Source organism: Apteryx rowi, unplaced genomic scaffold (assembly GCF_003343035.1).
Source record: "Apteryx rowi isolate R43461 unplaced genomic scaffold, aptRow1 scaffold_92, whole genome shotgun sequence".
NCBI classification, from domain to species: Eukaryota; Metazoa; Chordata; class Aves; order Apterygiformes; family Apterygidae; genus Apteryx; species Apteryx rowi.
In genome coordinates, this window is record NW_020451227.1 from 1,820,863 (window position 1) to 1,845,486 (window position 24,624).

The following is a 24,624-nucleotide window of genomic DNA, read 5'->3' on the forward strand; positions in this document are numbered from 1 at the left end:
GGTCAGAATCCACTCACTATCCTGCTATGGAGATATGCTCAGATAATTCAGACCCAAAATATGATCTTTAATTTCTACGTAATGTCTAGAGGCAGGTCTCCAACTGSTGTAAGTTAGAGGAATGTCTCTGGCAACAGGGAAAGAGCTCAGTAGTACCTGTCATCAGCTGAGGATATGCCTTCATGCAGTATTTCTGCATTTTCATTTTAACAAAGTGGGAGACTAAAGGGACACTCTGGGAAGAAGGGAAAACAACCAAACCAATCAACTAAAGCTCTAATCATTTGCAGAACCACACAGTAACCCCAGCAGTTAGTTGTCCATTCTCAAGAAACTGAGAGCTGTCTTTCAAAGTCTACCTTCCTCAGTTTATTTGTTACAATCAAATTTTCTGGCTGATGGAGAAGGGTATATGCAACCACTTCTTTCCAGATACYGCTTCAAAAAGAAGAGCGTGTGTTCAAAACAGCAGGTATTTCTTATTGATCATTTCAGGTATGGGTATGTACCATACCTGAAATTTCCAAGCCTAATGGAAATAGAGTACTATGAGTGTATGAGCTATCATTTAGGCATCATGCCACTGAGCTTAATGCAATTTTTGTTTCAAGGGATTTATACCTRTTTATATCAGCTAAGGATCAAGTTCAATTGTTTTTTCTATATTTCCTTTTCCTTGAACTTTACAATAGAACAGTAAATACAGGAATTCTGCACAATATATTTAATATCAGTCTCCCTGAAAGAAGAATTGATTCAGCACTTGGAGCACTCACTGCCCTACTACTGCATTTTGCTGGAATGGTTAGTTGCACTGTAACAGTTTGTTTTCAGAGAGAAGCATCAGATTTGTTCTCACCAGAATGTGAAGACAAACTATMAAGTCACCCTGTTGCATACAGTTGTAAAAACATAAGTTAACCTCAGGCATAGTTATTTGACTGCATTTCATGACCATTTTTTTTAAACAATGAATGTTTAAAGTCTTTTCCCCATGTGGCTAACACTCTGTTAGTTCAATGCTAGATAAGAAACCACAGTTTTGCTTTATCACTTGAAAAAACATTGAGACAAAAAAAAAGCCTATTCTCAGGAGATGACAGCCATCTACATTTATGCCAAGAAGATTAAGGCTAGCATGTTTGCAATGGCTAAATATAGATTCTGGACAACCTCTTCCAAAGGAAAGGTACGTGATGAAGTACTTGTTCAAGAATGATATAAATGCACAAGCAATTGTAATTTTGAATTGGTGAAAAGAGGTATTTCTGAAGCTCAAATGCATTGAGCAGTTGTTATTGTATGATTAAGCCACTTAAATGCTGCACTTCCATGCATTTACCTGTCTATTTTGAAGGGAAAAAGGTTTGACACCTTTTTTATAATGGTGTGGAAGAAATGAAAGTGCAGACAAGGAAGCCTTTGTATGTCTATGTATATTTCTTTCAAAATAATGTCTATCATCCTTTGCAGTTTAAATGTTACTTTGCAAACGGTGGGGGGGAGGGGGGAAGAATTACTTTTCCCCCTTAACCCAGGGATATGACCTTTTTTTTTCCAAAATATTTGACAAACACTTAGAACAAGAAAYGAGAAAAAAGGCATTAGAAAGTCCRTGTAGGCCAGATATTCCCACAATGCTATGGCAAACTTTTTTCCTATGTGACAAATAGTCTGGAATTCTAATTACCACTCTAATTCCATATATTCCCTTATTTAATGTACCATGCAGCATCATGTATAYGAAAACTATAATGTCACACAGTGACATTCCTGGGCAGACAGAAAGCATCTGATCCTATGGGTCTGCCTTTTCTTGTAAAGAAGGAAGGATGAAGTCAATTTTTTTTGCCCTACTGATGTTGTCATGCTCTGGGCACCGGGATGCATGTTGTTCAGTGTTCAAATCATGCCAGCTGTGGTTACACAGCCACTTTCTTGGCCACCCTGTAATGGAGGCTAGCAGAAGAGATGCACCAAGCCAGTTCTTCTGTGCCCTTAGAGGACTGGTGAAGGGAAGCAGGTTTCTCCCCATAGAAGTCTTTGATTTTTCTCAAAATTCTTTTTCCATAGACTACACAAAGCTTGCTGTACTTTATTTTTGTAGAACTTTTCAACCATGATACTTATTTTAATTCATTGTCACAAGATTGCTCTAGGCAAACTCTTTTTGCTCCTTCTTTTCTGATCCTATTAAACTCAAGGCATTCCCATTTTAAAGGCAATGCTTTGTAAATGTGCCTGTGGTGAAAATTTGGACCCATGGGATCTTTCAGTGGTGTATAAAATGCATGTTTCTTTCCTAATTTCTCAAGGCTTTTGGAGGCTTACATACAGATTCTGCAGAGTCATTTAGGCAGATTTTAAATGATGTGTGCCGAGTCCCATCTTGCTTGTATAGAGAATAAAAGAAGAGTTTAGCCATTTATCACACTTTTCTCAGCTATTTCAATTCTTCAATCACAGCAGAGCAGCCCAATGCATAGGGGGATGCGCAGGGAATGGCTTGAATTTGCCTGCCTGGCTGTGTCTGCATTACAGAGACAAACTCCAGATAGCTGTCAGTCTGCGTACGTGGTGCACAGCACACCTCCCGAGATCCACCCAAGAGTGGGGCATAGAGATAAGGTGGTAGTTACGTTGTTACGTAGTTGAGAGAAGCTACACAGAGAAAAGCATTTTGGAAAGCGGTTTTGGGCAGGTGCATTTTGACGAGTCCATGTACCCGAGCACAGGATTCCAGTGACATTGAGGGGGTGTCTGCTTCTGAAGAGMTGTATAAAAACTAGGGTCCAGATGTATGCAGTTCATTCTGTTAACATTAGGATTGTTTTTTGCTATTTAGAAATCTGGCAGTACTGGGTGACCATGACTGCAGAGCTTGCTGGGTTAATTCTAGAGTTAAGTGAATTGTTTTCTCAAAACTCTGAAAACAGTGCAGGTAGTAAACACTTTTTTGGTGACGCAGATTTGAGAACAGGATTCCAGATGTGGTGTTGTACATTCCCTTTACAACAGACTGCTTATTCTCTAAGGAAGCTGGATGCCAAGAGAAGCTTTATCAATATGCTGTAATATGAATCCAGATGAGAAATGCAAATTACAAAAAAGTTATCTTGAACTAGATTCTATACTTGCTATCTGAGTGTCTTTTGTTTTCCTTTTCATACTTTGCCTTGTTTCTCCATATTTTTATCTTTCTCAATATTCACTTTTAATTGCACCTTCATCTCTTCAGCCTCTGGAGTTGATGGATATGTAGCAGAGTTCAAAAAAGCCTCAGGTGGAGATGCCCTGCAATCAAAGGCTAAGCACTGGCAACATTGACTCTGTCTATGGATTCTTATTGCTGAAGTGCCTACCTACTGTCAGTATCCTAATTATCAGCAGATGTCTGTATTAATCTGCTTTATTCAGCAGTGGTTTTTGCCAGATTRGTCACATCCATGTGACCACAGGGTCCTGCTCTTCATGGCATTGCGTTAGCAGCCTAGTCTCTTGGGAGACAAGGTTGCTGACTAWGGTAAAGTTCATTTAATGTAAAATTGGCTCGTGATTTACTTGATTTTTTTGGYATTTTTGTTTTGTTAGTTCAGGGTTTTCTTTACTGATATTTGAAGGAAATCTGACTCTTAAGAAAACTATAAAGTTGTTCATTTGGGGTAAAACTTTCATGACAGTCTTAGCATGGGGCTACACTGTAATTGGGAGTAATCTGTGTTTATGCAGACTTATCTAAGTCATACCATGAGTTGCTTTGACATTCYAAAATGAAACTGTTATCCAGGATCCATGTTAAGACAGACTTCAAAACCTTCCTGGGGACAAGAAAGAAATCCTCAAGTAGTTTCTGCCTTTTTTTCTTAGGTGTGTTGTGGGTACCTGAGTCTGCCATTTTGAAAGCTGCAACATTTGAATTGCAATTTAAGGGCCCTGMAGCTTATAGTCGCTACTACGTTTAAAAATCTTGATATATTGGTAGCTCATGATAAACCTCTTGAGAACCACACCCAAGGTGTGCACCTGCCTCTGTAGGCACCTAGCTATAACTTAAATAAGGTCTATCTTTTAACCTCAATATTGTTTGGGCTTGTGTTTGTTTTACTCTTCATCCATACTTCATTGTTTTACTCTTTACAGGATCACCTGTAAAAGCTTTGTTACAGCTAGGCCAACTAACCTGGGAGAATGGACCACAGTACAGGAGTTAATTGTCTTCAAAATTGTTGCTTGGACCTTCAAAGCCAGCAAAAAATACAAAATATATATCAATAATGGCTGTGGCGTGAGGTAAAAGAATCTGATTTATGGCTTGAATGTCAGACCTAAGTAATATGATATGACAGGGCCTATGGTTCGTTGTTATAATTCATAGCTACTCTAATAGTAGATGGGTAGTCTAAAGCACAGGGCTGTCAGCCAATTAGTTGTGAATTAATAGAACTTCACAGAAGTGWCAGAAGCAAAGACAAAACGTTATAAAATGTTTAATATATTAATATGATATATTTATACATGCCTCCCATCATATGATCCATGTCATTGTAATGTGTATTATAGCTTCTGCTCTCTGAACACTGATTAACCAGTGACATCACTTGATTTCTCCTGCATATTTTCTCTTAACTGATGAAACTCATAAATCCCGAACCTCTGAACTATGCTATATTACAGTCATTGCTCCTGGAATTCTTACTGTCAATTAAATGATGAGAATCATAAATTTCCTGTCATGAATTTTGATGCCAATTCTCAGGTATTATTATAACACAATGGGATTAATCAATTTCTTGTACCTTTTCATAACTATGAATAATGACTGTTAATTTAAAATAAACAGGAATATCTGAAGTATCCTTTCACAGGTTTTTAATAGGCACCTTTAACTATTATATCCCAATGAACATGGCATACTTACTGTTTGCCCCAGTTTACCTTTGTAAAAATGCAAGCTGTTACATTTGACTCTGGTATTGCTTAAGATGACTAAAATAGCACTCAAATCCCTCTGGCTCAGGAAGGGGGATCACCATCATTAAGACTTCTTTTACTATTTCATCTTTACAAAAAATGCACTATTGTAAAGATAGCTTTATTTRTAAATATTAGTAAAATGATGCTACATCACAATAAAGCAGATAAAATGTATAGTGCAGTAGCCGTCTACCTCATGAAGAGCTCAAACTAAACCTGACTCCCCAGTGTCCTTGCTGTTTGAGGGCACATTCCCATGTGAATTGGTGACAGAATGAAGCAAATCCTCAACAACAGTGGGTGTGAGAAAATGCAGTTCCCTCAAGCTCAGCTATTGGAAAGTGGGCCTGACTGTAGTCCGAATTTCTGTTGATAGCTGTGCAATAGTAGCCCCTGCTGCTTCAGTTGCCAAAACTTCTCTTTTGCTACAGCCAGAAAAAAAAATCATCTTTACCTCTAAAATCTAATTTTCTGTGGATGTCATTAGCTGTATATTTCCCTTGTTGTTTCTTTCTACTGTAGCCAAGGGGAAGAACAAATCTTTCTGGTCCTTTGGGTCCATCATAAGGGATGTTCAGAAAAGGCTGTGATCTCTCCAGGAGAGACAGTGGTGAGGAATTACAATCACATGCAACAGATAATAAAACAAAAACAGTGATAGGTCATTACTATGGATCCTCTTTTTCTTTCCCAGTGTACCCTGCAGGGAATGATGGAGGGAATGAAACAGGTTTAAAAATAATGATTCACTGTAATAACAAGAAAACGCTCAAGCCTCATTTAACACATGACTTTATTGGTCCACTACCTTCACCATTTACTATAGTGTGCAAATATTTGAGGATAGCCCAAAAGGGAAAGTCACTGTTGTATTCCTAAAATAACAGAAGCACAAGCTGAGTGGTTTGATATTCACCAGCCAGTGCAATGAAACCAAAGAAAATGGGCTATTAGAGGACCACTGCTGCTACCCACCACGGTCTCCCACGGAGGCTGACCGGAGAGAGGAGTGGTGAGGGAAGCTGTCCGAGGAGGCGCTGCTGACTGCGTGTTTGCTGATGGGAACAACTCCCCGGCGGCGGGGACAGCAGCTGCACCGTCGCGCGCGAGGGCACTAGTTAGAGACATCCACCTTTGCTCTGAGATGGCCTGCATGGCAGTAACCCGGCTTTGCTTGTATATCCGGCTGGTGTACACATTGGTTGTTCACCTTCTCAGTGCTTCAGGGAGCCTTGTGCCAGAGGGCTTTGGGGAGGAGGCTGGGTGGTTTGTGCTGGCGCGGGTGGGCAGAGCAGCCTCATGGCCACCCTGCGCCCCTCCTGGAAGCCAAACCACGTGCACAAAAATACTTCATCTGTTATGGACAAACATGTAGCTATGTGTGAGATGGAGAAACCTGTGAAGTGCTGGCTACAACTACAGAATAATACGTTTTACAATTTACTTTGGAAAAATTTACTTTTTATCAGTTTGCAGAGAGGCTATTTTTGTAGTGCTTTTCTTGGGGATAAGGGGGAGTTATTCTAGAAATTTGAAAACACTGAATGACAGCCCCAATCTTTCTGATCTTACTCACTGCCAGTCCTCTGCCCTGGATCTCATAGGAGAAATTTCCGCTAATCATGTTTCAGTAGCAGCTTAGTGATATTGTTGGCTTGCTTTTATCCTCGCTGGTCTCCATCTAGGCAGCCGGTGTGGCTGCAGCCCCCTCCGAGTGAAGGGAAGGGGAGGATGCTCAGGCGTTTTGTGCAGTGCAGTTGTGTGTTTGTGCTGGAGAGATGGAGGGGGGGAGATGTGGCTGTCAGTTTGAGCAGTGCTGTATGAACCTGCCTCGGGAGATTGCTGAAGGATGAACGATGTGTTGGTTACGTGGTACCTGACCCACTGGTGGTGTGGCGGCAGGCTGTTTATGCATATGATCAGCAAGAACAGCGTGAAGCCAGTCTGAGGGGGAAGATGTTGTCTTGTTACTTCTCAAGTGTTTGTCCAAGGAGGTTATAATGGTTGGTTTAAAAAAAATAAAATCTTTATCTAGGGAAAGAGATTTTATTAACTAAGYTATTTTCATGTGTGAGTTTACATATTTTGATCCTGTCCTTGGAACACTCCAGTAAATAGGGATTATGTGAATGAGGGATACAGGATTCCACCCCAGGAAAGCTGCTGTACGTGGGAATTGTGCAGGATGTAAAACAGGAAATAGAACAAAGTAGTAATAGTCATGTGGGAAGGCTTTAATCATCTTTAGATGGCAAAAACAGTTGTTGCTGTTTATGGCTCAAGCTGAGACAAATCCCTTTTGTGCTGTTTGTCCAGAGTGGCAGGAGTAAGAAAATCAGAGCGCCAGACTAGCCTCTAAAGGCGTTTTCTTTGCATATAGTTGTCATTGAATGTTAGAGTAAAATTATGAAATACATTCCAATTCCTTTCCCTAAAAATAAATTTGCATTCACTTATTCATTCCCAAGTCATATTTAAACATTACTGCTTCATCAACGAACTAAATCCTATGTATGATATAGACTGGAAAAAAAGGGTATATATAGCTGAAATGAAAATAACTCTATCTCATACTATTCCACTGTAATGATCTATGTGCATGTGTATCTACAGAGGAATAGATTAAGCTTTGCTAAATGTTTGCAGTTTCTTCCTATGAAGTTTAAACTGGGTCCAGATCTTATTAAACTCTTTCAGGTTCTTCTCTAGGCTGTAAATTTTTCATATGAAGATGTGACTACAAAATTCATATAGACATTCTAATGCTCCCAAGACAAATGCAACAACAGCAATGTCATAAGATATGTTTGTTACTTTATATTTGTGGTTGGTTATTGCTAGGAAATAGTAATCTAATGTTTACTAGTTTTCCCGAAATGGCAAATACAACTCCAGGTGAAGGACTGATTTTTTTTTTTATTTTGAGTAAGAAAAATTAGCAATAAGATATTCCCAGACTCGTGCATGTATAATTTCAAGTTTCACTACTGACCCAGTTGTGTAAGTTGGAAATGATTATTTTGCAGTTAGACGCAGGAAAAAAGATGTCTTAAGCTCAACGTTTGTAGAAGCTTGTTGTTCATGACTTCTGCCCTGTTCTCTCTCTGCTTGCAAGCGAAGAAAAACTTGAGGAAAAAAGACAGTTAAGGCGCTCTGTTTGCAAAAAATGCTTTGTGGCTATCTGGTGTGGGAAGGGAAAGAATGCGGCTCTGACTTATGTGGATAACCCCACACTGACTTTAAATATCAGTACAGAAATCGATGAGAGGGTGTGTGAGGAAGAAGGATTAACCAGAGTTTGTCAAATATATTTTTTCTGTCTTGTTTTCTCCCCAGAGGAGGGGTTGAGGGGGAGGAATCCTTCATGGAAACCAAGAAACCAGAAGTGAAACTGCAGTTTCACAAGTCTAAAGCAATTTGGAGCCTGAAGTGTAGTTTTCCCTGTTTTACTGCATGTAATGCCCTGTGGAGCCAGGTTCTGGCTGTGTTAGTGAGCCCTGAGCTGCTGCCTCCAAGGCTCCCAACACCCATGGGTGCAGCTGACTGCGTGTTGCTCCTGGGCTACCTTCAGGAAAGCTGCCATGTTTGCAGACCTGTGTGTGACTCCTTATTGTACAGATTGCCTTCATCGAGCAGGCTTTGACTTGGCAAAAACCAGGCTTCCCCTGGACTCACACCGGAGCTGTGCACTGCTCTGTGCTGCTGGCAGCTACCGGCATCAGTGTGGCACCCACCACACCTTGCTCCAGCCCTTAGCGTTGGCAAGGACAGCTCCTAAATCATTTTGGTAGCCCCTATGGTTTCAAAATAAATTGAAGTCCAACACAGGCATTTCCCTGATGACTTTCTACAGACACTTTGAATAAACTTAGGAGTAAATTTCTTCTCGCCTGGCTTTTCACTTCTGTTAAATACCTAAGAGTGTACTTATCTCACCAAACTTCTGATCCTTTAAAATTAAATTACCCTCTCCTGGTGAACCAGATCAAGAAAAAAGACCTTGTAGAGCAGAATAATCTTAGCTTGTCCTAGTTTTCCTGATTAAGCACTATTAAGATGAATGCCCTCCCCCATGTGTATTATTTTCTTGAGGTCCTCCCTGTTCTGCTGCCCTTGAGTTATCTTTAAAAGCTGTGAAGTGATTTGTTAACATTTTTGTGTGTTTCAGAGCTTGGAAAGAATTGTTTCAAATATAAATAGAGTCCTGGCACTGAATTCCTCAAAGCTTTTCCCCATAAGCTTTTATCTTAAAATGGAAATGGGAGACTAGTGACCAAAAAAAAAAAAAACATTTTGTTTTTGGAAAAAGATATTCAGTTTTGGGGTTTGTAGAAGTGGAACAAAAATTCATTTTATTAAGCTTTAGCATGAAAGTAAAAGTCTATTGCTGAGCAACATCCTAAGGTCCTGGGAGAGGGCAATATTTGGCTGTACCATGTAGCTGTGTATCCCATTGAACTCTGTGACAAGTCACTCAGTTCTGATGAAGCAGCCCCAGACATCAGTCATGCACCCAGAGGTATTAGTGTTTCCCTCTGCTTTTTGGCTTTCCAATATGTCACTAATTTTTTTAGGCATTTGATGCTGCACATCCCAAGGTGAAATTCCATTATGTACCTTCCTTGTATGTGCTGTGAATGTAATTGCTTAAATACCGTATCTTTCAAAGCAGCCCTATTGCATAAAAGTTTAGTGTAGGCATTCAATACAATCTCAGTTAGTTAAGAACGAGGGTGTTCTTGCCTTCAGCATGCTATAAACAAATGATCATTAATTGCTATCAAGATTTTACACCTGCTAATAACAAAGTCTGCCTTTATCTGAGGCCTTCCAGTTTTATAAATGGGATTAGGGTAAAAATCTGTCTAGTACCCAGAATTAGCCCCCCTAGCCAGTACTGTGAGGGTATGTGCTAGGATAAATCTAGGAGTCCTGCTTTACACACTGTAATCAAGAGCTGTGTCTTAATCTGCCTGAAGTTGCTGCTGAGCTTAGGTTTTCCAAAGCATTAGCTTTGCAGGGAGATCTTGGAAAGATCTCTCCTGAGTTTATATTGTTTATACTGAGCTGTCTGCCTCAGTGTTGAGACTGTTGTGTGAGTTTATACACGAAACACTTCTGTCACCGTTCATGCTTCTGCCACCATTGGTACAATCCCTTTTCACAAGCAGTGTGCGTCCCGCACAGCACTGTCAGCGTGGTGCTTCTGCCGAGGGTCTCTGAGTAGACTGCTTTTCAGTATACCACAGCTTGGTGTTTTTCATTAAAAGTTTAAAGATCCAGCCTACTCCAAGTAAATTATTAGGAATTTGATCAGCTGAGGCCCAGTGACTTATTTAGAGAACTCATTGCCCTTAAAGTAATACCTCTGTAAATTGAAAAGTAAGAAGGTATTTTTTTCATTTTGGATGTAGTCTTTCTGGAATTCATTGCTTTTTTCTTTGTAAGACATTAATACAAGACAGAAGTTTTAACTTGAGATAGCTCACTGATAACTATAAATATCTTTTCCATCATTAGGAAAAGTCCACATCCTGAACTACTGTATCTATTTTGCATTCTGCTACAGGAGCATTTAAACTGTTGAAGTACCATCTCAGTCATATTCTGTCAGAATACAGTGTACTCAATTCAAATTACAGAAAAACACAAACTGTTATACTTTTAATGGGTAAATTGTAGAAAAGAGGATAATATAATCTGAAGTGAGTGGTGGAAAGCAAGTTCTTCATTACCTTTTATACTTGATAGCATAACGCAACAGGTTACCTTTTTAGTAATGGATTAAAGTAATACATTTGGTGTGAGAACCTATGAAATCTAGAATAGCATAAAACTAGTGGGGAGAAAAATGAGTTGTCTTTGAGTTTTAGAATGTCACGTTTGATTCTGGAAGCTACTATTAGCAAGTTTGGATTAAATTCTCTTCAGTTTTACTTGGTATAGTAGTTGAGGTGCCTCTCTGCATCTCTGTGGCCTTAGTCACACAAAGGGAGAAAAGCTGAAGACAAAATAAATGCACACCTAATCCTTGTTCCTCACCGGCCTCCATTCTGTTTCAATATGTATCATAATTTTCTTGCTAACATTATGAGTAAGAGAAAGTCTTCAATTACTAATGTATTTGAAGTTTTAGAATAAAAGATTCCTCAATACTGAGAGCAAGATGAATAGATGAACTTTAACTACAAGATCTATATGACCAAGCTGTTAATGTTTTTTTAAATGTTGGTCAGAATATTTTCAATAAAATCACTGGAAAAATAGAGCTACAACTGTTAAAATGTAAGTAACAGTGGAATGCTTCCAGTTTCCTAAATAAGGTAGTAGAGTTAGAGTTGCACAATCAGTTAACACAAAATCCACTGATTTTAATCTTTTGTTCTTTTGCCATAAACCACAGCATCATCCAATATTTTGCCTTCCTGTGCGTAAAATGTAACATGTATAACAGTACCTCAAATAAAATGCCTGCCAATGAGGACTGAATAAAAGAATAAACTGTCTGATTTAACTCAGAAAATGGGTATGTTAAATTTAGCTTGGCATTTTTTCCTGATTGGCAACTTTTCTTCTGGGGTTGCTGTTACAGGTTGCAAGAACAAAATATAAGCTCATCTTTCAGATTCATCCCAGAGTTACTGTCAGTAACTGTTGATGATATTTCAAGTTCACCAGAATGTGATCATGATTTGCAGGCACATCAGACTACTAGGGTGTCCTTGGAACGTTTTACTTTTCTTCTCACATATTAGCAAAGATGAATGTAGAATAAGGTAAATCACAGCATTTGTATATGATAGCTTCCTATCTTGGGTTTATTAATCTGGAAGCTCCTATAAAGCCAGCATGCAGTATCTGAAGCCCCRGATTAACTGATATTCAACATCTACAGCAGTGGGGGATCTGTGACAGGATTTCACATGTTGAACTTTATGGAAAAGTATTGACAATTAAAGATATAGTATTAAGTTATTTCAGTAGCAGTAGGAATGTCTTACTGTTTGAAACGTGCTACAAACACTCAGGATTGAGGAAGAAAGGAACAAAATATTTATAATCTCAAGGGCGTGTTTATGGTATTTTAGACCTATGTGCACTAGTTACTAACCTGGTTTCTGCTTAATCATTGTGATTTAGTAAAGTTGAATGGCTTCTTGAAAAATCTTGTGGTCCCTATGTTACATTCAGTTCTTTTAGGGATAATGTCAGCTGTACCATGTAAGCTCTGTAGAGCACTGATATTGCATATAGTTATGTTGTTACAAAGGTAACCTATGCACAGATTTTACATAGAAAAACCATAAGGTGAAAAGCAAGAAAGGCACTGAAAAGAGCTTACACAGCTCCAAGCCTAGAGGCTTACAAATTGATGTTAAGGCAACCCAGATTTATAATGGTAAATATTAAAACACTAAACAAGACTTTTGAAAGAAAATTAAATCTTCCTTGCTCTAGGGCATGAGTTGTAAGTATTGGATGTTCTGAGAAAACAGCAGAGTAGTTTCTAGAAAAGAATAACTTTTTCCTTTCTGTCAGAAGCCATTAGTGACTGCTAAGCCTATTCAGTAGGACAATCACTACCTATTCCAAACCGGTTTGTTTTTTGTGGTGGCTGGTTCCAAAAATACATGCATTTTGGTTGGCAACCTACTGCTGAACAGGGGAGTAGCTAAAGGAATCTTAAGCAATAAAGTCTTCTGCATTATTCCCATCAGACTGAGAGCTTTTCTAAACAGATGTTTTACAATGTCTGAATAATATCTAGTGTACTTTGCATTTTACCATAATAAATATACATAACAGTAATATAGCATGGTATGAATATATAAGTATTTTACAGCATATACAGTGCTGTTCCAGCAAAAGCATAACCCAGTAACTTGTGACCTAAATTCCGCTCTAATCAGTTGGAAAGGCTTTTTAGGGAATAGTTTTTCAAATAAACTGATTCTAGATCCAAGTCACATTCAGGTACTTAGTCTCAAGATTAGTATAAATTCTGCAAATTTAAATTACTTTAAAGAACTTGAGGTTGTGCCTTAACAGAGCTCAAGCAGATCCCACTGAAGTGACTAAGATAACCCAAATATGAAAGTTTTTGCTTCTTGAGAGCTGACAAAGGCATAGCAACCACAGTTTTGGAGACGGGATGAATCTCTTGCTCCCTCTGTAAAGCCAATTGCCCAAGGTGGAGCCTTGCTCTCCACCAGGACTCACGACTGCCTGGGCAGAAGGGATGGGCAGGGAGCTTGGGGTGGGCCATGTGCCCAAATGCTGAAAAGTCAATCTGTTACAAACACAGATCTCCACTCACTCTATTTTTACCTCCTGTGAAAGCAGAACTGTGGTGCAGTGTTTATTACTGCTTTAATCCTGCTCCCTCCTGACTCTGAACACTTCAACCTCACCCTGTCTGTAGATGTTTCCCAGTATAACGAGTATTGGAAGTACTGTCCTGCAGAAGAGATACAAAAAGTAGATAGAAATTATTCTTACTGGCTTGTAGATGTTTGACTGTCACATGGTACAGAAATCTCTGCCAGAAGAAATGCCTCTGTAAGAAAACTGTTGAGTTAGATATCAGCAGAGGAAGACCAGGCTGGACTAGACATAACACAGTATGTGTGGTTTAATAGGGCTCGTGGCCATTGAAATATAAATGCATAAATGCACTTCAGAAGCGTAAAAAGTCTTGATAATTTTATTTGTGTATTCAAAGTAGGTTGGTAACTGCTGGCAGTTAATAATGTGATTTCATGAGTGCTTCAGTCAGCGCTTGTGAAATCAACTGTTTTCACCAGCGTGTCTAATTGTTGTACGTAGAGACAGGTCAATGCAAGAGCGACTTCCACTTTCCGGAAACGGCTTAACCTGCAGTGATGAGAAGCCTCGGCTCCTGCCTTGCTCCAGGTTCCCTTTTCCATGTGCGCCTCCTGTGCTGCTGTGCGGGCTGTGCAAAGAACAGGAATTAGCACTGGCGTTATCTCCACTTATATCACTCTAAAATTACCTACCTTTTCTGGGTGTTTTTTCCTAGACTTTATCAGTTAGGTTGTTCTTTTAACCTTTCATTGCTCTTTCTCTTCTGTCCTCTCTAATTCCAGCACATGTATCACAAAGTCCTTGCCGATCACTCTCTAATAAAATACTTTTCTGGTGGAGAGACTAAATTTAAGTTTATAGTAAGAGTTGCAGACTTCACCCAGACTATACTATCTGATAGATTATAATGTGCCTGGGGATTATGTGTATACCTTGTGTGGAATGTTTAGTTGCATTTTTTAATGCTGAAGCAATTGACCCAAAAGGTTGCATTTTTACTTCCATCAATTTTTATCTTCCTCAGATGTCACCAAACAAACAAAGAATGTAGCATGGAAAGATGTTTCCTTTATCTGAGGGCAAAAGAATCTTTCTTTCCTTGATTAAATATAACATAGGTAAGAAAATTTCTGTTTCTGAAAAGCAATGCTCTGCATAGTGATGAGGGAGGTATTTCAGAAATATATTATTTCTTTTAAAATCAGTTTTGTAGAAACAGGAGGGAGGTGATCTCTCTTTACATACAGAAAAGTTATGGAAAGATCTTAACTGCAAAATTATCAGCTTAGTTGTTATAATTAGTGCTTCCCATGCTCCATTCGTGCCATCCTGTCAGGGCCATTTGACAAGTGTTGCTGACTTGGAAGCCTGAATAAGAAATGTTCCCTTAGACTTTTAAGGCAGTATTTTAACAGTTGTCTCTTCCTACATTTATTGGAAATCCAGATGTAATCTATGCACAATGTATATAAAACATGCATGACCCTGTTTTTATAAGCCCTAAGAATGCTTCTTCCAAGGAATTAAATACTCCACAGCACAATAGAATCAGCTATTTAATCACTGCAAGGGGAGGTCCGGAAACAATACTTAATGATTCATTAATGGTGAAAATGTAGGCACAGTTACAAATGATCATTTTTCTCTTAGGACTAAATCAATGAGTCTGCTCTACACAAACAGGCTGGTTTGGGTTTGTTTCCACTAAGCAGTGTTCATGAAGGCTAGGGAGGCTGAAGTCGATGCTGTTTTCCTCCCTCGTGCTTGCTCTTGTGCTCTCTCCAGGCAACAGCAGCCTCAGCATCTGATGCATGTTTGCAGTTCATGTCTCTGTGCTGAATCAGAGCAGGGTCTCCCCAGCAGAATTGCAGACACTTCTAAAAATCAGTTCTAGATTTAAGAACCAAGAAACTTTCCATCTCTTTTTGCTGCACATTGCTGGAAATAAAGACAACAAAATAATATTGCTGTTGTGACTAACAACAAGGAATCTGTTCTGCCCCACCAAACAAACAAAAACCCCACCAGAGAGTAAGGTGAAATGAAAAGAGCAAAAGAAAAGACTTAATGTCAGCTGTGCTTCCCTGTCTTTGAGAAGGGCGGCTGTTCATAATTAGAAGAAATGTGAGAATACTTCTCCTTTGCTCATAGAAGCATGTTTAGGACACCTGAATCTCTTTAAGTGTGTGTCAGCTAGAGACATGTCAAATGCTTGGGCTTTGAGTCTGTTGGGGGTGTCAGGGCTTTTTCCCTAAATTTCCTTGCATTTGAAAGATCTGTTTTCTTAACCTCCATAGCTGTTTTTTTTTCCTGCAAAGATATTTACTGGAGAGCTATCCTCTTAGCTAGTTTGTGACCAATTAACTTAAATTGTCTTTTGAAGTTTGTTTCTGAGTGCATRTGGGGATCACACTTTTGTCAGCATTGACTGGATGAATGAAAACTGAAAATTATTCCTTTGAAGGCAGTGTTGAATGTTGTTTATGAAACAACAATATCTATGAGAAATTACTAGAAAGGAATCCCAAATATGAGTAAAGCAAATTTGATTATTTTGGTAAAGTGGCTATTAGTATAAATTGATTTGAGATACTTACTCAGCTCTTATTATCCTGCCTGCTGTAAAGTATATTATTCAGGTCTTAATTGTCTTGCTGTGTTTATTACTGACACAGGCATAGCTAGGCTTGGTCAATAATCACAGCTGATTATCATCACTAAAAATAATTATACATTGCTAATTCACCTAGTATATAGATCATCAAACAAAGTCTTGGTCAAATTTGAGTAGAAAATGGTTGTCAAATGAAGTTAGATTAGAGGCAAGGATTCTATAAATTAACATAATGCACAGTATTTATCATATTACTGCAAGGTGTTTCAAGGGAAGCAGTCGATGTGAGGTGATTAGGCTTGCAGTCTTAATGATGTTATTTTGGATGTGATGCACCAGTATAAATAGGTAAAATCTAAGAGTGCTTTTTTTGCCTTAATGGAGAAATGTGCTTCAGAGTTTTCCCAAAAATGCTGTTTGTAACAGCAGCCATTATCTTGTTCTTGGTCAAGAAAGATATTAGTATGAAGGGAGTAGCAATCTACCAGTAAGAGATGTTTAACTAATTCCAGTCATAAAAACATGTTGAAGTGGTTTGTTTCTGCCGAATGAAGCCCTATAAATTTACAGGCTCCAGAATGATCTTGGTGCGAATGTGTCCTGGCTGTCTTCAGTCTTTAGATGAGACCATTAGAGTGGATTCAGCTGACCTACTATTAGGTATTTGGAGTGTAAATGTATGCACCTGGGCAAGTTGTTTGCTTATGTGGATGTAGAGAAATACACTTCTAGAGACTCTTTGTAATGCTGTCACCTAAAACAAGGCATTAAATCATGCTTTGCAAGACACTATTTCTCACTGCAGCTGCTGGTAGGCTTTAGACCATCACATGTTACAGATATTTCAATTCTAATGTGATGTCTGTAACTCCATTTTCCATGTCAACAGATAAGGGGATGCTTCATAATCATGATCTTGTGTTTCACCTTTGAAAGACCATTTGTTCTAATTAAGCTATATAGATAATCTGAAAAAAAAAATTTAACACCCCCCCCCATTTTAATTGTAATACTCTTAAGGTTACCTGTTTTTGAACAATTTACTGATGGTTCAGAAAGCGTCTCTCACCAGTAAGGCTTATTCCACCTCTGTCTTAATCGTTTTGAAAGTAAGGTCGGAATAGCTCTTCCTGAGACCTGCCAGTGTATCCTCCCCTTCACACACAACCCAGGCAAGTTCTATTCAATTAGCAGCTGAATCTTTTAAAAGATTTTGCTTAACTAGAAGGAGATACTTATGCATCTCATCAACATTAAATGTTTTTTCATGTTTGTGGGCTTAATTCAACAAATTGCTTTGAAAATGAGGCATGTGAGGTTTCTGATACTTTTTTGTTTTGTCCTAAGTTGAATTTGCTTCTTTCCTGTTTCCCCCCCTCCACCTATTTTAGCTAAATGCAGAAGGGATGAGTAGGGTGGTGGGGAAGAGTTTTCAAGAGAAATTTAGATCTATTTTTTGTTTTAAAGGCTATGTTATAGGTTATGGTATGATGCATAATATTAATGCTRTTTTCAAGCCAATGTTCAGTCTTAGGTAAAGATATTTATGCTTTTATGTAAAGGCACTGAACCTTGAAGTATGAGCGTTTGAGCAGAAAGAAAATTTGCTCTGGTACTTTCATTTTCTATTTGGGTTAATTCTTAAAGAATAAACTGTTCTTTATTCTTTAAGTGCTAGAGTTGAACTGAGGCTCCTGAAAGAACTGATAGCTTACATGCTGACTTTCCACTAGATTAAAGTTTAATCATAATATGAGTCATATTCTCATAAGTCATTTTTTTCTCTGCTCAAAAGCAGAGCAGTAAGACTGTAGATAGTTGCCTTAATTAGCAGAATAGTGCTACTGTTATGAGAATCTGAAGGAAATAACATTAATTTTAATGACAGTTTTTTTATTTTGCTATCTACAGCCATTCCTGTGTATTTAAACTGTAGATGTTCACTGAAACTCTTGAAGTTTTATTGTATGCTTAGATCCACTACTGTGACTCTTCTCAGGTATTTAGTTGGTAACCGTATTCTTCCTCATACTGTGAGGTTTTTGGGGGGCCAGATTTATTTTATAATTCTTTTAATCGCATAATTGCAAAGAACAAAACATTAAGTTGAACTCAAGCCAAACTGTTGCCAGGTGTTGACTTCTCCATTTGGAGTGACAGACAGTCATTATCGAGTTATCACAAAGAGTATGTGTAATACAGATTGCCATTTACTCGCTACAGAATCATGTCTGGGAATAGATTCTAACACTGCCCAGGACATTTTAGACACATTAGTGAATGGTATGGTTTCTCATGTTCAAACAGTCTTTTTTGATCCTCGTACTTCAGCAAACACTTAGGTCAGGCTTCACTTTTAACTTGTTTGTATTAGGTATGTACATTATTATTTCCCTTTCCTCAATATAATTATTTTTCATAAATGAATCTTGTCTTGAAAGACAAAATGAATTGGGTAATATAGCTGGAGGAGAGAGCCTACTTAGGTTTTCCATGTGCCCATTACTAAAGAWATGATATTCATTAAAAAAAGTCTTCATACCCTGAGGAAGGTCCAGAATCAGATTAAGAGATAATGGATCATTATCAGCACTATATAAACAGCATTTGTATTGATTAATCCATGTTACAACTCTTTAAAAGAGCTAATAATTTTAGTGCCAAATAAAGAAGAGATTGCAGTTTCCAGTGAGGAAATGGCTGTAATTGCCATTCCAGGTAGTGGATAGGAGATGATTATTAGACATCCGTTATTATGATCCAGCAGTGAAGCTGCTGACCACAGAGACCATTATGCTATAGATGAAAACTAAATTGCAAAGCATGTGCTGTTCACTGACACCCACTGCACATGCTAGAGTAACGATTAAAAAAGGCCTACTCTTCGATGTGTATTTTGGTATGAACCTATGTATTTTGGCACATTCTCCGCTCTCCCTTGACCACCTCTAATCTTGGCACTGACATGAGAACTGTTGTAACCATATAAATGGCTTTGTATTTCTTTCTTTCCTGTGAATACAAAAGAAAACAAAGCATCAAATACACAATCTATTTCCAAAATGGAGTTGAAAGTTAACTGCCTTTCTGGCCAGTCTAGGCTTGGATGTGACTTCATCATTCAAGGCCATTATAAAATTCCTATGAATTTTAAGAAAGTCATGATTTATTACTCTGAAAGAATACAATTCACTTACTCATTTAGCTGCTATTTCTATATTCACTTATTCCACATTATAGGTAGCCCATGTGAGTAGCATAATGACACAAGAACAACTCTGCTTTGGCAGTAGAAAGAAGGTAGCCCTGAGCCCCTTTCATTGGAGCTGTATACTCTGTTAAAGTAGATAAAATTCCTGTTTGTGTTTAACCTGATCTCAGGTTATTACGTGAGGAATATATAAAGAATTGTGACACAATATTAAGAACTCTGCGGTTATATTATATGTAAAGTAGGGCTGTTACTTCAGAATGTTGTGTTTATGATGTTACCGTATGTCCAACTGCTTCGAAAAGAAATTGAAAGTCTGAGTCTTTAGAATTACCTTAATTTATCCCTACTTTCCAAAATCAAAGATCATAGATACAAACAGTAAAAAACAGCATCTATTCTCACTAGCAGGTCTGACTTCTACAGGTGTGTGTAAGTAGGCCTTACACTGTGGTTCCAAAAGTCTTTTCTTTCTAAAGGAGTTTGCTTTTACATCTTTATAGTTTGATCAAATACAAAATGTTATCAATTCCTCTTGCCATGAAAAGACAGGAACTAGAGTGAATTGCTATTCCTGTATGCTGAAGACCTATTTACTTATACCATTAGCAGTCATTAACATATAGTACCCCTTTTATCTGTAATTAAGGAAAGAATCAGAATTGGAAAAAGATCATTCCTGAATTAAGCTTCAGGTGATAGCTCAAATCCTTTCAATTTCATTAATCTTACTTCATGACACTATTCGCAGAAGGGTATAATCTAAAGATTGTATAGCAACCATAGCTCTTAACTTTTAGCTTACTTTTTAATATTATTATAAATATCATCCTATTTCTTCATTCTAACACAAGTACCTGAACCTGAACAGGGCTTAAAGGGTGCGGTTTGTTAGTCATTGAATCGGCTATCCCTGTCTGAATTCCTAACTAAATTCTTGGGATTAGTGCAATTATTGGTGATTTGCAGTTAACAAGCTAAAGGCATTCTGAGGTGGATCTAGCCCATTCAGAGATGATCACTTAAGGCAACAAAAAGCTACTTGTTTAAACTTTATCCTTCCCTGTGTCCTTGTTTACTGGTTTACTAGAGAATGCTTTAAGTGCCCCATAACTTCAAATTCAATTATTTTTAAATTGTTTTTACATGTTTCCATAAGAATTCCTTTCTAATTTAGCATTAATGAGGATTTGCAATAAGCAGTTACCTGTAAAACTTCCTTCAGGAGGCCCACTTCTGTATAGCATAGCCTGATTGCAAAATTGTTGTCTACAGCAGCTATTGTGTGTCAGCCTACAGCATGCATTATACTACTTGTGTAAATGCAAAATTAGAATGCGTATGATTTTAAGAGATTGTTCTGTAGTTCAGTGAGCTGATCTGGAAGCTAGAAGCAATTATCTAGATGATGTTGATCAGAGTGACTATAAATAAGATGTGGTGTTACACAATTGCTGATAACAAAATGACCAACATAAAAGTGATGAAAATTTCTGTTTCAGCTAAAAGATGCAGGAGATTGAGATTACTGTGATTTTTATCCAGCCTTTCCCCACTTTACAGTTGAAGAATTAGATATTTTAACAGGGTAAGAAAAACAGTCTGGGGTTGAAACTGGAACTCTTCTTAAAAGATGCACCATATTCTTGGATAAAGGGCTTTTTTTTTTACTGTCTTTTTAAATTAACTTGTAAAATGCAAATGTTCTTGTTAGTTTTCCCAGAAATACTTGTAAAATCTGTTTTCAAAAATGACATCGCAGCATAAAGCRTTAGGATTTACCACTCACTACTGATATTAAAATAACTAATACAGCTAAGTATTCAGCAAGAGAACTTAGATATGGATATGGCTTAATAGGTAACTTGCTTCACTTGGATTGGAATTTTTTGCTACACTTTATCTTCAGACCACTTTTTAAAATGTTCATTGCTGAACAGTTTCCAAATGTCCATATGCCTTCCGCTCCCCTAGAAGAACATTGCATGGCCTGAGACTACACTGACATTTTTTTCATTATGTTCTCTCCAAATTTCTTTTAGATTTTTCTCATTACTACTAGATACATCTGCTTTAAATACTTCATTGATCTCCTTGCCATTTTACACTCTGCAAGGAGAGTATTGAAAAGTTTCGCTAGCATCATAACCCCTAAACTAGTGCATAGTAGAGCTCAGTATGTTCACTCGTTCCTTTAATCTTTCATTTTAAGTCTTGGTCACCCTTGTTACTCTGCTCTGAACTCTCATGTTTTATTTATTTCATTCTGAAATGTTAATTCCAGAACTGAGTGCTACTTTTCATGCATATTTCCACCAAACTTGTTTAAAACTTTATAGTAAAATCAGTTCAAATAACTTAGGTTGCAGGGGGGAAAAAATTGGTTTAAAGGTTCTCAGCATCCATTGAAGCCAAAGCAAAAATTCTTACTGTTGTGATGTCTATTAGATCAAGCCAGTATTCATGCTATAAAAGGAGACTGAGGCACATAAAAGTGGATTAACTGAATATTTATGATTAACACATTTATTGTCTTTTAGCATTTATGATGTATAAAAATCAGACTGGCAATTAATACAGAAACTGAAGGAAGGGTTTAAGTTGCAGACCTCTGAAGAGTAATGATTGCATTATTTCTTTCATCTAAACCATCACATAAAAAAATAACGTTCCCAGTTTTACAATAAAAATTCTGGTAGAGACTTCCTTATTATCACAAAAGTGAGTGGGGTTGTGGCTTTGTTACTGACTTAAACATGACAAATGCTTCATTTGAAAACTGTCAGCAATGTACAACACTTTCAAGCTGAAAATGAAAAGGAAGAGAAAGAATGAATGCCCTTGCTTTCTGTTATGTTATTCTCTCCTAAAATAAAGTGGCAGATAGTTGTAAAACTGGAAGAAAACAAGCTGATGTTTGTGCCCAGTCAAACGCAGCTCTCCTTTCTTCTGGTTAATAAATCATCTACACAGTCAAGTTTCTTCTTTCTCTGACATGTAATTTTAATCAACAAATAGACAACATGCTGTGGACAATGTCAATAATCCCTGCTGCCCTAAGCTGGGGAGGGGTACCTCAGTCCGCCCCAGCTCCAGAGTTGGTAGATTGGTTTGTAGGCTACTGCTAGTAGTTTTGGTGATGAGTAACCCCTCACCCTCCTTTTCTTAGTACCTGTCATGTAAGTTTGGTCCACAGCAGCATCTTTGTCTTGCTGTACTGGCCTTGGTGAGATTGTTATGTTTACTTTTACCCTTAATCTACTGATCTAGTCATTTGTAATTTGCCTAACAGGTCTTGATGGTATGCCACCAGCACATGACCCATGTTAAGGGCACTGTTACTTTTATTTTGTTTTTTGTTAGATTAACATAACAAGAATTTCTATGCTAACGTCTGCATAGAAGAATATCATTTTRTAAAGATTTCCATAATAGAAAACTCTAAGCCACAAAGAAATAAATTCTGAGATAAACAAGCATTTAGAGGATTCACTGTGTTTTACTTTGTAAATTCTTTGGTGTGGAGGAACAGAAGAGTTTTCTTGCAAGGTGACATTCTTTGTTTCCTTTTTGTAGTGCAGCTGCCTGAGATTTCTGTATTCATGGACCTGACCCAGTGGGTTCCTGCTTGCAAACATCATACAGTCCCCATTTGAACTTGACCTCAGGTTGCCTTTGATATTATAATTGCTAGAACAGTGTGAGCTTGAAACAGTGATTTACTTAACTATATGCATATTTTAGTGTGCTGTTTAAACTAGCACATTGCACTGTGTACAATGCTTCACTAATATATTTTAAAAAGTAATTGGATGGTTCTAACTATGTAAAATCACTTATACAAGTGTGACAATGCAGTACACTGCTGCTAAGTAGGCTTTAATCAGCTCAACATTGGGTTCATTTGGTTACTAATCTCAGCTGTCTATGCTTCATTTTTATGTTATAAGAAGGAAGTTCCTATAAATATTTAAGATATACTAAGTAAAAGTAATTAGGGCTTAGCTGGGAGTTTAAGCAATAGAATAAAAAGCCATATGAACTGAAATAGATTTTTTTGAAGTAATTCTTCTGGTGTAAGTTGGACTTGCATGAAAACTGTGGATCATTAATGTTCATATGAAAGCAATACAGTATACTTGTTTATCTGGAGTGTGTGTGTACTGTAAGAGTCACCTTGTACAAAAAAGATGAGCTTTAATTACAATAAAACATCTGTTCATCTTACAGAATGGAAGTCAACTTCTAACAAATTGGTTTTTTTTTTCTTGTGTGGTTTTGATATGCTTACAGTTTTACAACTAATTGTTTTCAGAAAAAGTTCGCAGAAACTTCTTTTTATTAGCATACTCTGTTGCCTCCATTCTTTTCTGTAGGTGGATCAGAGAAGTGACTGGACGTCATTTAAGCGCTGCTTGGCCATGGGAAGTCTGGCAGCCTCCCTGCTGCTTGATCTCCAGCAGGGATGGGGGTGGCACTTGGGTTTAGCTTGGCCTGCCCTTGATTTTTCTCCCCTGTTCCTCGAGTGGGGAATAATGACTTTGATTTAGGTGACACTTTGTTCTATTCCTGACATTTGATAACACCTACTTTGATAGTTTAAGAGATTGCTTTTGCCTTTGGGTTTTGTGTATACATTCAAAACTTGACCTCAGCTCTGGATACGTTTAGTCCTCATGACCTGGCAGCCTTTCCTGATATAGGGCATTCTGAGTTTTCCATGGGAACAGCTTTAATGTGTGGCATCCTTTTAAAATAGCCTGCCAATGAGAGGGTAGTTCTGGATGTTACGGCTCCCTGTCTGGCCTGAGTGTCAGGCCTACCAACGTGTGTATTGGCTGTGATGCTGGTTTTGATGGTAAGACCGCTTTCTCTTTCATTTAGTTTTTATCCTTTCCGACTAGCGTGCCCTTAAATGGATGGCCTGTAGTTAAATAGGCTGAGCGTCAGCCTTGCGTGGAGTTGTCGGGCCCTGGGGCACTAACAGGCCTCCCCCTGCGCAGCTGGGGGCTCTCAGTCCTTGCCCCATGGTGCTGCAGTAGCGATGGGCTCCAGCCCTGCCAAGGCCCCCCGACCCGTGGGCCTCGCTCCTTCCCCTTGGCCCTGCCCGGCCATCGTGGGGGCTTGCCTGACCCCAGTTACCCTCGCTGGGCCTGATCCTGAACCTGAGCCTCGACCCATCCCTGTGGCAGTGCCTGGGGCTGCCCGGCCCCCCTGCTCCCTCGTGGGGCGGTGGGACAGACCCTGGCCCTGCCAGCCAGGCTATCGCTCCCCACTCCCTTCCTCAGGGAGGAGAGTACCTCCCCATTTCTTCCTCCTAAAATACTACCTTAATGTTCTTTTTTTTTCCCCGAAGTTAAAAACAAAAACTAGTAGAATAGAGAAACAAAAAACTTCTCTGCTTCGTGTGCAGAAAGCTTGTGCGTTGCTCTGATTAGAAATAGCTAGGAAATTTATAGTACCAGTTTAACACAAGAACAAAGTTTAATTCAGCAGGCCT